Genomic DNA, 10,225 nt, shown 5'->3' with positions numbered 1-10,225 from the left:
AGATGGTTTGATTGCATTCATTATATTCCAAGGACTTAAGCCAGAAAAGGTTTGCTTTTTGATTGGTCTGAAAAAGCTTTTCCCTGAGGGATCTTCAGCCTGATTTTCAAGTCTTTCAAATTATCTGAATTAAACAATTAAGTCTTCGTTTCTAACTTGTGTTCTTTACTTAATGAAAAGAGACATAAGCCTTGATGCCAGAAATAACATCAGACCAGGAGTTAGTTGTGTGAAATGCATGTTTCACTGCTTTTACATCAACTGCAGGCTCCTGTTGACGTTGCTCGAGTCTGATTTATTTGAGAAAGCCCATTTGCTGATCACGTGTGTAACTCTTTTTCCAACATGTGGATGAGAAAGTCATCAGACAGACAAAGTATAGCAGTGACAGCAGTTTCGGCAAGATGAAGTGAAAGATCATTACATGTAGTAAAAACTAAGCCTTTAGAAATCTAAGTAGCCTTTAGAAATCTAAATAAGTCTGATTCCCTTTGTTAATTTGGATACAGAGAGTAAAAACTGCGCATTCCCACTCGAGCAGTGAAGGTAGCACTTGTGTTATCTGCTTCAAAGCAAATTCGTCAAAAATGAATAAGTAGAATAACATAATCTGAAGAAGAACCCTTTTGACATGTCTATTTATAGAGATAAAGCAGCAACCTCAGTGTCTGAAAAGTCAAGCCAATGCAAAAGAGCTTTAAAGCAGCATTACACAATCTGGCTCCATCTCTAAATATATTTATTTAGACTGCAATGGAGCCAGATTGTATAGAAGTCTATGAGAAAATCACCCTAATTCTCACTTTATTTATTACCTCAGTAAGCATTTTCATAATGAGTTTATTGTCTCAATCCCAGTTTAAAGTCTTGATAGTCAATTTTGTAAAGGATGTTCCCATTTAGAGGAAAAGAATGATGAAATATCAAGGTAAGAACAGAGACATTGTGCACATTTAAATATTCAGAGACTTACTCGATATAACTGTATTCAGGAGTTTGATTTATGAAAACTAATTTGGCAGCAGCATCAAGTTGCAGGCGTCCATAGTGTTGTAGACTCTCATCAAAATATGGTTACTTCTGGCACCAAAATAAACCCCACAAAAAAAAGTGACAAAGTCAAACTCAAGGCTGTAAAACTGTAGTCCACAAACTGATGGGTGACATCACAGTGGCTCTTGTTTAATAAAGTCTATCAGTAACCCACACAGCCGTGAACCTAATAACCGAAAGCAATGCAGACACCACTACAAAACATTAAAAAAGGCAAGAAATATTGTCCAAGATTCGGTCTGAAACTTGAAACCAAAGTTCCTTCATTTCAGAAGTCACAACATACAAGGACTCCATTGAAATGTTTGCTTTTATCCAAAGTGTTTTTATCCAAAGCTCTTTAGCCATCACTCACTGAAATACCGCTCTCTGAACGGCCTATTGTGCGATTTGAATGGTAGCTCCAAGAAGCAAAGCAAAACTCGAGATTTTTTCTCTGCAAATATTAGAGGAATACTTTTGTACATCAAGGTTTTTTTTTTGCTCCTTTGTAAAATAAATAAATGTCCACAGAGTAATGGAGTGGAAACAGCCACAGTTAGACTTGATAATTAGCAGTTTAATAAAGTCATATTGGAAGGATTGCTCCCACGAGGACATATGTCATGTAAGTATCTTAAGTGCTGTACCACATGGGGCTAAAATCTACAATTTTTAATTATGGCATGTGACCTCTTTGTGTAAAATTAATGAGAAAAATGAGTTCAGACAGGCTGAAAGCCAATATACATGGCACAATAAAGATTTATTTATTTTATTTTTTTTTACATCAAACTGACTTTCTGTTACTCTGTCATTTGCACACCCTAAACTATAAACACAAAAAATAATCTATATTTCATTTTTCTCTCCACAGACATCTAGCAGTCATGCGGATGTGCTCTTTCATATGTGTGGCAATGAATCAGCTCATCAATGTGTGAGTCACGGTGCATCAGCCCAGATGGATGGTCAACTAAACATACACAGACAGGCCATTAAAGCCATAGATAGATGCATATACCACAGGATATAAAGACAAACAAGATAAACAACATGAAAGGCTATACTGTGTACATGTGAATGAGGCTGTCCACTGATCTCTCTTTAGCACTGAGAGTACAGAGCCAGGTTAAAGACAACCGTTATATGCATTTCTCAACTGCATGGCGGCCAGGTGTCTATTATTCAAAATGGTGCACTGATGCAATTGATACGAATTCTTAATAAAGCTGCAGAAGCTGTGAAGTGATGGGAATAAATGGACAAGACTGTCATGGTTGACCAGCTCATGAACCTTGTGCTGAGCTATAACACTGGAGCAAAACTGAGCTGTGTGCTCCAGAGAATCAGCAAACGCCAGACTCAGCTCATTCAACTGCAACTCTTTCATTCATTTTCTGACTTCAGGGCTTATTGAAAGAGCCAGAAAACTGAGGGTGCGTCGGGACTTGTGTGTGTGTGTGTGTGTGTGTGTGTGATTGAAAGACACTAACAGTATAAACACCTCTCTACACTCTTGTCTTATCAAATTCTTATTGTTAACACAGGGGGCAAAAAAACGAATTACGTGCACATTAGGCAGATACAAAAGAAAATGGGCATCTCTTCGGAGTTCAGGTTCTCTCCACCTGATGAATGTGAGCCCAATATTTAATTGCTTCTCAGCTTTGGTTTGCTAGATGTTTAAATCTCATTTACTTTGGCTCTCTGGTATTTCACATGGGGCGGCTCAGTTACAAGCAGCTTGTCTGAGGCTGGATGCTGAAAACAACTTCTGTAGTTTTACATGAGGGGGAGCTGTTGGGACTGAACTAGCAGACCAAAACAATGAGATTAAAGCGGCTAAAAGCGGAGCAAGCTGCAGATTTGGTTGGGAATTCTCAGTTGGATCAGCTGTGGTAGCAAATCTCTCACATTATTCCAGGCAGAAACTGTACAAATTAAGCCAGATTTTAGCCCATAATCAGGGTATTATATATAATGTAATATTTTCACCTCTTTCCATTAAATGATTGTGACAATGTGATTTACTCTTGAAAGACAAAGTGTATATCTTGTCAGAGGATTGTGTCTGAAAACAAAATTATTCCAATTTTATGGCCAACTGTGTATTTTCTTCAAAAATACCATATTTACCCTGAATTAAGGGACATCTTGTGTATAAACTGTTTAAATCAGCTGCAAACTGTCAAGATGTTCCCAAATAGTGTTTTTGCAAGGTCCACTTTTCAGTTGGTTTAATAAAGTTTGCACTATTTATTTATTTAAAAAATAAATTCTAAACACAAATTTAAAATTGGTTTCATACATTTATATCAGTCATTTATGGCTGCAGGTGAAATGATCCAAGAACGGCTCACTGTAGCTATAAAGAGTGCACAGGTTAGTGATTGGATGAGACAAATGAGAGAGATTAATTAAACTCACTGATTGATGATTCAAACCAAAGTTCAGTTGGCTAATTGAATAATAAAGCAGGGGAAAGAATAATGAGCTATAGGGGTTTAGCTTAGCATAAGAGGGAGTGGTGAATGAAAGGTTCAATTTTTTTTTTACACTGATCGTGAAGTAGTGTTCTGCATTTATAACTATATTTCCTACCACACATTTACATAAGAAACAGCACATTTGAAGTATATTGCATGCATATATCTACATATCAATTAGGCACGGCACATTTGATGCATCCAGCCACTTTTTAACCCCTTAGTAACTGATGACAATACCTCCAAGATGAACTCAATCAAATGATTGTCATGTTTCGCTTTTCAGTTCAGTTCTTACAAGTCTGCAAAATGCAATTTGTGCTGAGTCTCAGTTGCTGTACACTTTTCAATATATGCATCATCTGGCTGACATTGCCTCAATATTTATGCTTCAGTATATCTTCAAAGCAGCAGGAACTGAGTTAGATTCACCACGAGGGGTACAGCAGTGTATAAGGCTCCAGGCAAGCCACAGGTTTCTTGACAGTTATGAGGCCCTAATAGCCCATGAGGAACAATGGAAAAAGTTGACAATCCTAGAGGAGGAGACAGAGAGTGGTAGGAGAGGGTGAAGACAGAGAGAGGGGCAGTATAATGAGAGGAAAGACAGCAGGAGTGCTCATGATGAAGGCCTGAAGGAGACACTTTGTGGTAGTCAAGTCTCCACACAGTTGTTGGCATGCACTCTCTGTATTTTATTACCCTTCTCTGCGTCTTTCTGTTGACATTATGGTAATAAAGTTACAAGAAAATGTGTATAGCGTGATATTTCCCAACTGGACATAGAAAGTAAGTAATAAAATTGTTGATATCCAGCAGGTTTTTAATATTATAATCAAAAGAATTGCAAGGACAACACATTTAAATTGTACTGTGCCTTCCATTGACAGAATTTTTCAGACTATGCCATCGAGCATGAGATACCTTTTTTTTCCATTTGCTCCTCATTCACAGCCAACCCAGGCAAATCATCACAAACATGCCTTAAATCAAATTTCAGCAGTGCTTAGTTAGTGCTAACATCAGCATGCTAAAATTATGTAAATTGGTATCTTAACATAAACCAGTGCATAAATTCAAATTCTGACCTGATTTTGCATGACAAGTTAAGGGTACCAAAATTAATGCAATTGATCCAGATGGTGAAATGAGTGTAGCGAGTTTCATTGCAATACATCCGATAGTTGTTTGGACACTTTGGTAAAAGTATTAGCCCCATGGTTATACTATAGGACTGACACACCAACATGCCCTTATCAGTGGTGCAGGATTAAGTGGAACAACAGATGTTACAGTAACAACAGTTAATGGCCAGGCTAACATCGTGTACCTGTGGCGCACTTGGGCACAGGGTGGTATCAGCAGCCCTCCAGGCCTGAAAAGTGAATCTAATGCAAAAGTGACTTAAACCTCATCCCTTCTAATGGCCAGCCAAATCACCACTGGTTCCAAAAATATGTTTTATTGTATGTAAGTCTACACAAAAATGATCCTATTCACTTGATTTATTACTGGGTAAACATTCTAATAATACGTTTATTGTATCAATCAATAGTTTTAAGTCTGACTCTGATCTGACTTAATTATGGTCCTATTTAGAATAAAATAGTTGATAAAACGAATATGTTTTCAGGCAGGTATAGATGATTGACGGGTTGCTAACATAGTGCACTGTGTGTTTACATATTAAAACTTCTAACCTTTCACATTGTGTTTTTACTGGGAGCGTGTCTATGTTCCCCGGGTCCTATGTTCCCCCCTTTGTATGAGACTGGGGAACATAGGACAACATCATTCCAGCTCCTGATCTGTTTTGCATATGTGCTAGTTGCAAACACCCTAAATGGCAATGACCATTAACCAAGATGGAAACAGCGAAAATATTGAACTTTAAGTCCACAAACCAATGTGGTTCTGACTGCATCTACTATTTTTATACAGTCTATGGCAGGAATGGACAGTACTGGGAGTAACAAGCAAAGCAAAAAACTTTTTTTTTTTTGGAGTTGTGTGAACTGTTTTCCAATATTTCTGTCTCCAATATGTCTGTGTATGTGCAGAAGCCATAGTGCAGAATAATTAACAAGAAGACATGTTTGATTTGCACACAGTACAGATGGTTCTGTGGTTATTTTACAACAGTCTGATGCTGATGCACAAACCAAAGCAGATCTGCCTTAGGTAATTATTGTTTAACAGTGTGCATCATCACTCCAATAAGACACTGCAGTAAAGTCATAAAGTGCGCAACAGAACATTACTGTTGATATTCACATGTTAAGAACTATTCAAGTTATAACTGGAGAGTCTTAATAGACACACATGACATGATCATGCATTGATTTCCTCAACTACCTCAACTGAAATAAGCAAATGAACGTTTTTCTCAAAAGGTCTTTTGAAAGACATTGTAAAGTATTCCTTTTAACGTAAATGACATTGACACTATCATGTCCAAGGTTTTCCATTGGAAAACTATGCACCAAGGTTGAGCGGACATGTCCCCCCACTGAGCAGTACTTATTATAGGTTTGGATTGTCCAGTAACAGGGACATATTTAAACCCCTTATCGCTGGGATCAGAGGCCCCATGCTGTCCTCAGATCGGATTCTGCTACAGGCCCCTGTCTCATGTCCTCCTAGTCTTACAGCTTCCTGACTGTGTCCTGGTGTGACAGGAGTTTTGGAAAGAAGTGGTGTGGGTGAATCAGCATCTGAAATATGTACCCATTGATGTAAATACTTTTTAACTTGATTGATACAGAGGGTGTTGATATAATTCATTGAAGGCATAATGGACTCAGATATAAAGGAGATGTGTATTGTATTGAAATGGTCAACTAAAATGAAAGTGTCACCCGGACCAAGCATGTTACCTACCTTTTGGAACAATAAGAAAAATAATGAATCATCCCAGAGTGGTGTAACTCCATTTTATATCCATTAACAGAGTCCTTCCGTAGCCAGAGACTCCATATCAATTTATTGGATTGTTTAATGTAATCATGCATAATGCAGAAGGATTAATTGGAAATGGCTGCATCACGAAGGGACCAATGCATTAAGGAGCCACTTAGAATCAAAAGAGGATTTGTTAAATGGTCCTTCAGTCTTGAGATACCGGCAAATTAATTCAATGGTAGACGGAAGAGACACTTTTTGGAGAGTGCATTATCTTATTAGAAGATGAATACCTCTGCTGTTTTTTGTTGCTCAGAAATGAGTGGATGTGAAGTTGCTAAAGGTGTTTGGGAAAGCTTTCAGGTGGTGTTAGAATCAGTGTTGGAGCCTAATGCACAGGAGTTCAGGGATTCAAGAAAAAAGTCTTGTCAATTATCTGTACAGAGGGGACATTCATCATGCTATTTTGTTTTATTTGTACTTGGTCTGGAAACTGAATAAGAACTGAAACCCAGTTTTCTATTCAAGTGCAGAAAAGCATTTCATATTTTTGGCGGAATGTGTAAATGGGAGCCAATCTCATTCAGACAAATGTATTTAGTGGCAAAAAAGTGATCTGGGACACCTGCAGCAGATGTCACCGCATAATTTAATTCATTTCTAACTTCATTAATGGGTTTATAAAAGTGATTAACAGAGATTGCATTTTATACTGACATTATGCAGCATATGGCCCAGTAAAGCACATTCCAAATCCCACACATTCCTCTTTTATGTCCACATGATTGCGAGTGCCCTTTAGGTGGGAACATTAGCTGGCCATCTTGAGAAAAAAATAAAAACATTCCATTTTTGACCTCTGTGTGAGGCATGGTCACTTACATGTTAGTTTGAGTCAGGGTGCGTTCCTTTTTCATTGCACATCCAGCAGACTGACAGACAGACCATGTCCTGCCCCAGGGTGAAGCACTGATCTCACAATAACAACACCTGTACAGGGAAAGACACTTTTTTTCCCTGGTGGCTACATATTAAAGAATATTATTTTTACCCCCACCAAGGAGGTCATGTATTCATTGCAGTTTGTATGTTTGTCTGGTAGCAGAAATGCAGGTAAACGAATGGCCTCCTTTTTGTGAAACTTGGTGGGAAAGTGTACCATGGACCAAGGAAGAATCCATTAAACTGTGAAGCAGATCCAAATCATAGGGCAGATACACAAATATTTTTTTCACTTTCGTTAACATTGCAAGATTGGGCTGGGAATTTGTGCTGCATTCACGTACTGTCTGACCAATCTGAAAATGTTTTTACTGATCATATTTCATGGCTCACTGTCACGACCGAACTATGGACCTGAACGCATTTGCACAACTTTTTTAGGCCAAAGTTTCAAAATAAAGTTTTATTTAACAAAAATCACTCTTTACAGAGGCTAAACTAGGAATAAGAAAAACAAACAGAAAATCACTCTAATAAAACAAAGTAGCAAAGCATCAACACCTGACAATGAAATGGACAAAGCACTGGTTCTTATGGGGCAAGATGAAATGGACAGGACAGGACAGGACAAAAGGAGACACACAAGGTAAGAACATAGGTGGAAACAATCAGGGCAGAGGCAGGTAATCCTTACGGTGGGAAAACCTACAAAGGGAGAAAGTAAAACTGGGAACAATGGACACAGACAGGAAGTGGAACCAAAATAAAACAGGAAATCACAAGACAACATAGACACAAGACAGAACTGAATGAATGAATGAGCTTAACACAGTTTACTCGACATGACACTCACCTGATCCACTTACTTTTCTCTTAGTTAGCACATAAATACTTGAAACAGCAATGAGTGTTGTATTTAATTGCTCAAAGTGATTAAACCAAGCCCCAAGGAAGAGCTCTAGTCTTCGCAGCCAATTTTCATTCTCTTTAGACATCCATGGATTAATCATGCTCTTTCTAGTGTCCATATTGTGTCCACATTAAAGCTTATGAACACACCAAAGTTGGATGGTCCCATTTCCCAAGTAAAATATTTCCATATTAAAGGTACATACTGAATGAAGATAACACAGTAGACTGGACTCCTGGCCTTGGCACAGGTCTGCACTCTATATGCACTCTCAGTTTCAACACCTGCCCCTCTCTCTTTTTCATCCTGCATTTATTTTTTTGCTACATCTGGCCTTCACTGCTCTACCAAGAAATGGCATCCCTCAAAACTCTCATTAACATTATTCTGGCAGTAGCCAACATAATGACATGGCCCCTCATTAGTTTGAGTTCATTTGCCAAGTGAGGTAACAACTCAGGCCTGAAACAGGTTGGAGCACTTCAGTTGCTTACTTTGTGTTGTGCTCAAACCCATAGCCCGGTCTGGGGATTTTACTTTGATGCATACCTCAAAGCAAGTTCCAGACAGAATCTAAGTATATACAGTCTACCTGTAGTTGAAATAAAATGGAGCTCATAGTCATATGCAAACAAGAAGGTTGCATTTTCAAAAAGACAGTGTTTTCTCTGTAGAAAACCCCAACCAGTCTGACACTCAGACAATTATTTGCAAGTGAAATAGGGCATGTCGGAGGGAATTTCACAAAGACGAGTTATGGCAAATTTAATTACACAAGTTAAGGGCGCAAAGAGTAAAACAAAAGCTTGCATCACAGAGGAAGTGAATCTGATTACGATGATTAATTCGGGAGATTTGGGGTGCTTATGCAAGGTAATTTGAGGTTAATTACTTTGGGTATTTACCACAAAAAAAAAAAAAAACTGTAACCACAATAGGTGAACAAGTGCCATTTTGGTTGGACTTTCTATATGTGCTGCATGACATATTGGAATGTGTCTTCTGCATAAAACTTGGCTGAATTAGTGCAACTAAATGTTGCCAGGCTTGCATAGTAACAAGACTAAGGCACTGTTCAGACCAGACATTAACATGCATCTTGAGTGCTCCGATCACAAGTGGACAGCTCTACAGTCACAGTACATAACTTCACAACTGGCATTAAAATGCATCTTTATGGGCATCTTGAGTGACAACTTGTGATCTAATCTCACTTCTAAAGTCCAAAAGTGTGGTTGTTTTCAACTAATATGTGTCAGCAGCAGTAATACCCTCCATATCCATGAATTGAGGTACATTTCATGGATTTAAAAATACAGTTATTGTCTGGTAGAACAACAACTGTGAAGCATCACTCATAATATAACACCATCCAAAACACAAGATCCACTCTCAGTGGGTTCTATGAAATGAATAATATTTTCAAGATGTTTAAAAATACAATACCAGCTACCTACAATGCCATAGCCCCACCAAATGAAAAAGTCATATCACTGAAGAAATCAAAACAGAACAGACTGGAAGTGATGGCCAAATGAAGATTCATGAACCAGCTGTTCACTTGGGATTGGCTAACCCAAGATGCATGTTAATGCCAAGTCTGAACAGGGCCTAAGGGTCACCCCATGCATCTGGCAATATGACACTACAGTAAGGCTTACATGTTGATAATCACCAGGTATAATCATTCCACAGCTTTCATTAGTGTGTTAGCATACTAAAATTAGCTAATAAGCACTAAAAACAAAGATGCCATTAGTTGTGCGGGTGCCTAATTGCATTTGATGAATAAGTAATTCCTAGAGGCATGCTGCCAGCATGGCAAAAATGCTAGAAAAACAAACAAAGCAAAAGAAGATTATTTAATGCCCCTTTACTGTTGTGATCAGAGAGCACATCAAACATATAAAGGCCACTGCAAAAATATAAATGTGTGAAAAGAACAAAGCAC

This window comes from Centropristis striata, chromosome 10 (genome assembly GCF_030273125.1).
Source record: "Centropristis striata isolate RG_2023a ecotype Rhode Island chromosome 10, C.striata_1.0, whole genome shotgun sequence".
Taxonomy (NCBI): domain Eukaryota; kingdom Metazoa; phylum Chordata; class Actinopteri; order Perciformes; family Serranidae; genus Centropristis; species Centropristis striata.
This window is presented reverse-complemented; position numbering follows the sequence as displayed.